The 5,579-nt window shown below is 39.1% G+C and overlaps 1 pseudogene; it reads right to left on the minus strand.

The window, feature by feature from the left end:
* Window positions 1-294: 294 nt before the first annotated feature.
* On the minus strand, window positions 295-1,257 carry LOC100058308 (olfactory receptor 11L1-like; annotated as a pseudogene).
* Between the last annotated feature and the right edge of the window lie 4,322 nt (window positions 1,258-5,579).

The raw sequence follows: 5,579 nt of genomic DNA on the forward strand, positions 1-5,579 counted from the left end.
TATTGCAGAATCTGAAAGGAATGTATGTGTCATCATCATGCAATGGAATTATAAAATCAGATTGAAGTCAGAAGATGAAAGAAAGCTTATAAAGGCAAAATTACCCCCAAAATAGTTTCACAGGGCCAATTTATCTTCTGACTAGTTGTTGGAAAGGGGTCATGAAGAAGCTATTTCATTACGGCTTGTGGAATTTGACATAATGCTGATGATGGCGTTTAGTTCTGAAGGCTCTGAACTGGCTATTCACTTATCCCTGAACTTAATCCACTGGATATCCTGTATTGATATTCCTTAACTAATAAAGAAAATTTCCTTCATTCTTACTCCACAGATGCCACATTTACTTGCCACAACTTTTTTAACGGCCACTTTGAAGTCTTTGTTCCTCAAGCTGTAGATAATAGGGTTTAGCAATGGGGTGACCACGGTGTAGAAGACAGAAATGATCTTGTTGATTTCAGGTGACAGATGGGTATTGGGGAAAACATACATGGAGATCATGGATCCATAGTAGATAGTGACAACAAGCAGATGGGAGCCACATGTGGCAAAAGTCTTCATCCAGCCAGAGGCTGAAGGAATTCTCAATATGGAGGACACAATGAAAAGATAGGAAAGAAAACAGCAAATGCACAGCACAGCAATTGACAGGATAAAGATGACCATCTCTGTGATATAAATTCTGGAACATGAGAGCTCCATGAGGGGAGGGAGGTCATAGAAGAAATGATTGATCTGATTGGGCCCACAGAAATCCAACTTGGAAATCATCAGGGAGGGCAAAAATCCTGTGCTGAAACCTGTCAACCAGGAGGTTGCCACCAACTTGCTGCACATCTCAGGACTCATCAAGAAAGTGTAGTGTAGTGGGCTGCAGATGGCCAGATATCGGTCATAGGCCATCATGGCCAGAAGAAAGCACTCAGTAGCCCCAAAGAACACAAAAAAGTAGAGCTGGGCCATATAGGCAGGGAAAGAGATGGACTAGCCCCAGGAAAGCAGGTTGGATAGGAGAAGGGGCACAATGGTGGATGTATACCAGATCTCCAGAAATGAGAGGTGTTTGAGGACCATGTACGTAGGTGAGTGCAGTCGCTGGTCCTGGCCCACCACTACAATAATGACAACATTCACTGTTACTGTGAGGAAGTAGATGAACAAGAAAATGGAAAAGAGGAGGGTCTGCCACTCAAGAAGGTCCTGGAATCCTAGCAGCTGAAACTCAGTGACAGTGGATATACTTTGGGGCTCCATTTCCTGTGGAGAGGAGAAACATTTTGGAAAAGCAGTATAAACAAGGCATAAAAATATTTGTAACAATTGATATTTGGAACTTCAGAAATAAACTTTTTTAAGTAGTTTGAATTTTTATGTACAGCATTTTGTAAGAACAAATGCATAATTTCATCTAACTTTTATAAAAATACATTTTCATATCACAAGCTGAATGTCAATATTAGATCTTGGAATGAATCTCTGCAAATTCCATTTGTAGGGTTCTCTGAAACCTGGAAAAAGTCTGAGATCCAAAGATATAGGCAAAAAGGACACTGATTGAAACCAAACTCATAAACTGATAACAACAAAGTTTAAAAAAATTAAGGTGCATGGGGAAGGAAATTCCTTTCTTTTCTCACTTGTGAGTTTTGCCTAAAAAAGAAGTCAGGAGGGTGACCTGGTGGCACAAGGGTTAAGTTCACATGGTTCAGCAGCCCAGGGTTCACTGGTTTGGATACCAGGTGCGGACATGGCACCACATGGCAAACCATGCTGTCATAGGCATCCCACATATAAAGTAGAGGAAGATGAGCATGGATGTTAGCTCAGGGCCAGCCTTCCTCAGCAAAAAGAGGAGGATTGGCAGTAGTTAGCTCCAGGCTAATCTTCCTCAAAAAAAAAAAAAAGAATAAAAAAAAATCTTGGGGAAATTGATGCATTCTCCCCTCCCTCAGACAGTATTTGTAGATACTCTGTTGTGTATGTGTTCATGAAGTCTTGGGCTGAGCTAATGTGTACCTCCATCTATATCCTTTCTTGTTCCATTGAATATCACACTCAGCCACAGTAACAACTCCTTCCTGTACAGATTCAACTTGTGACCTTTCCCTCAGTTTCACTTGGTTCATTGTCAAACTGAGTTCTGATTAAATCCAACATCCACCTGCCATACATGAGCTTCCATAAAATAAGGGAGGTGAGAGGCAACACATATCTTTGCCACCTTAACATTCATAACCAATAAACTCCGATGTGTCCTTAGCACTGTGGGTTAACCATTCTACACTAACTTCACCTGTTTAATTTTCCATTCTCTTCAGTGACTATTTCATGTATGTTCATCTCTTTTAAAATGTCCAAAACTTCCGTGTCTATCTATACCATCAGCAAAAGACCTATTGTACTGAAAAAAGTACTGAAATACTCTAATGGGAATATCAGATGCTCAGGCCATTAAGTTCCCCATGTGCCACCTTATGTTTCTGTGCACCTGCTTCCTACATCTTCCTCTGAAGAAACAGTCTATGCCCAGGTTAAGGTAAATCCATCCATACGTGCTTTGGGAGCTTCACTCTTCCAGATAGTGGAAGGTATTGCAGGCATTACATCCTCTTACTCCCTGAATCAATGATGACCCCCTCTCTGCTGCATCGTTGCCTCAGCATGTCAACAGGCTGGTGTTTCTATCCCTTTTAAATTAAAAGACAAAACTGAGAAGAAAAGATCTCAATGCTACTCTGTTTTCCAAACACTGCTTGCATTTGTCTGTTCACCTTTACTCTTTTCCTTCCTGAGGGTGTTGTCTCTCCCAGCTGCCTCGATCCCCATTTGAATGCGCCACAGTCAGGGCCTTTCCCTTACTGCTACATCACAATCCTTCTACCGCAACATCACTCTCCATTTATCCATTCTCATTCCTAACCATCTTGATCTCTCTTCAGCATCACATAGTTGATCTCTCCTTATTCTTGGATCTACTCTTGTCACTTTACATGCTTGACTATGTGCTCTGAGTTCAACTACAGCTCTGTCTTTTCATACTTTATCCATTTATTTTTCAACCATCTCCACCTCTTCCAATTTGCTAATATATGACCTCAGGGATGAATACTTTTCAGTTCACCCTCACTTCTCTGATGGTTTAAGCAGTCTCTTGACTTTAAATGCTGTCATTTGGCCCTCAACACCCAAATGTGTGCATCAAGCTTCAATACAAGCTTCACGTAAACAACTACCCTATTTGACATTCATGCTCACATGTTGAATCAGCAACTGAAATTTAACACAAATTAACCTGCATTCCTGCCTCACTCCATGGTCTCCCCTTATTGAGCCTCCCCTACCTCCTTAATGATAACTCCATCTTACCATTTGCTCAGGCTAGAAACCTTGAATTTGATACTTGTTTCTCTTAGACCCAACACATGATTTCTCACCAAAATCACCTGGCTCCACTGAAAATATATTCAAAAGCTGATCACCATTAACCACCAACATTGCACACTCTTTGGAAAAAGTGCCACATCTTCTCACCTGGAGGGTTCAATAATCTCCTTGCAATCCCTCTGCACCCACCTGCAATTTTTCTGTAAATAATAAAGCAGCCAGTATAAACCTTTTAAAACAGAAGAAAGAGCATGTCACTCCTCTGCTCAATTGCCACAGTGGTATCCAGCTTCATGTGTGTACTGGGAACACAAACGTACTGTTAATCCTTCCTGTTAAGTGAATAAAACCAAGTGATCAATTAGCTTATTTACACATCAAGAATGACTGTTGTGATAATTTGTTGTTTTTGTTTTCATTCACTATTTTTGCTGTTCTCTGTTTTCTCCTCTCATATTTGGGTAAAATCACTGGGAATATTATCTTCATTTGAACATAAAAAATTCATATGGAGCGAAAATAATATCTTTGTAAAATCCATGCAATTGTCATCAGAAACAGAATACTGGATGTTTCTTATATATATTAAACTTTGTGGTATGTGTTTTCTTAAAGCTTAAGACAGGGAAGAAAGGCCAAAACCTTCACAGTTTACCAGGTCCTCCTTGTTCTCTGCTGTGATTGCTTCTTCAATTTGTTTGTTACTTTTCTCTTTGCACATTCTGCTCCCAGCACTCCAGCTTCCTTAGTACTTTTCAAATTACCCAAGACTTGACTCCTTTTCTATTCAGTGTCCTGGAATATTGTCCCTGAATATTTCCATATAGCTTGTTTCTTGTGTCCGTCTAGTCTGCTCACTTTTTCTATGATATTTTATCTGACCACTCTACTGACATTCTAGGAACTTACGACATTGACTCAAGATACAAGTGTTTTGGGAAAAAAACGATACAAGTGCTGTGTGTATCTTGGTTTGAAGACAGAATATTCCAAAATTTATGACTTGAAGCCATTGAATGAACAACTAAAGGAAGCTAAAATATTATTTAATGATAATAGATTAATCAGTTTTTTAAAGCTCAGTGTAATTAATTCTAACACTTGAAATAATAATTATTAAGCAATTAGTATTTCAATAGGTGATGAGTTCCTCGTTACTTAAAGTATCCCAGCAAAGACAGATGATTCACAAAGTTTAGTTGTCCTGTGGACTTGAATGTGCATTGCAGCAGGGACTTTGATCATTTTGTTGATTGATTGGTTCAGAAAGAGGGAGATGTGATGGAGGGTTTTGGAGACACAGTAATGCTCAAAAATTGTCTTAGCAAAGTAACAATTCTACTTTGGAATATGGTCTTTTTTTATTTCCTTATCTCACTTTCTGTAACTGCATTGCCATTGGACTCAATATAAATGACCAATGAATAAATAAAAAATAATTTAAATGTTGTGAACAATGGAGGCCTAGTTTGGGAGACCACATGAAGCAAAATGGCATTGTATTACACTAGACAAAGATTTCAGGGCATCTGGCTCAATCTCTTAGTCATACTAGCACTGAGTGCCAATGCAAATTTTTGTACCAAACTGATTTACAACAATAGCACAATATGAAACACTAGATTCCATACTATGTCCTTCATTGTGGATATGTGAAAGTCTATTTACATGGCAAAAAGACTCTATGCCTTTCTTCTATGAATTTTACAAAGAGTAGAGGTAGAATAATTGTTGAGATATTGCTGCAAACTCATTGGAGAACCTGTCATAGGCCTTGCTTAGAAGAGTGGCCAGAAGGGTCTAGAATGTCTGTTTTTATATTTATCAGATATAATAATGGTATCTCTGAAAATGCAGTTGACTTTGGGCTGCCTCTAAAAGTTTGCAGAAAACCCCACAACTTTGCTGTCTCATTTTCCCCCATCACCTCAGCCAGGTTACAGCACCACTGGGGCTCCGCAAAGCCTCTATTCAGTGACCTGTAGGGCTTTAACACCCAAACCACTGGGAAAGACAACAGCATGGCCTAGAAATTACATCCAGTGATGGTCATTGAAAATCTGTCGTTGATACACATTACCTATGAATAAAAATTTAAATATTTTTAGTAGCATATAAAATTGGTGATTATCTGTTCTTGCCTCAATCACAATCTAAGCAGGAGCCACTTCAAACTTTTCGAAGTTCCAAGA

The sequence above is a fragment of the Equus caballus genome, chromosome 27, assembly GCF_041296265.1.
Source record: "Equus caballus isolate H_3958 breed thoroughbred chromosome 27, TB-T2T, whole genome shotgun sequence".
Lineage (NCBI taxonomy): Eukaryota > Metazoa > Chordata > Mammalia > Perissodactyla > Equidae > Equus > Equus caballus.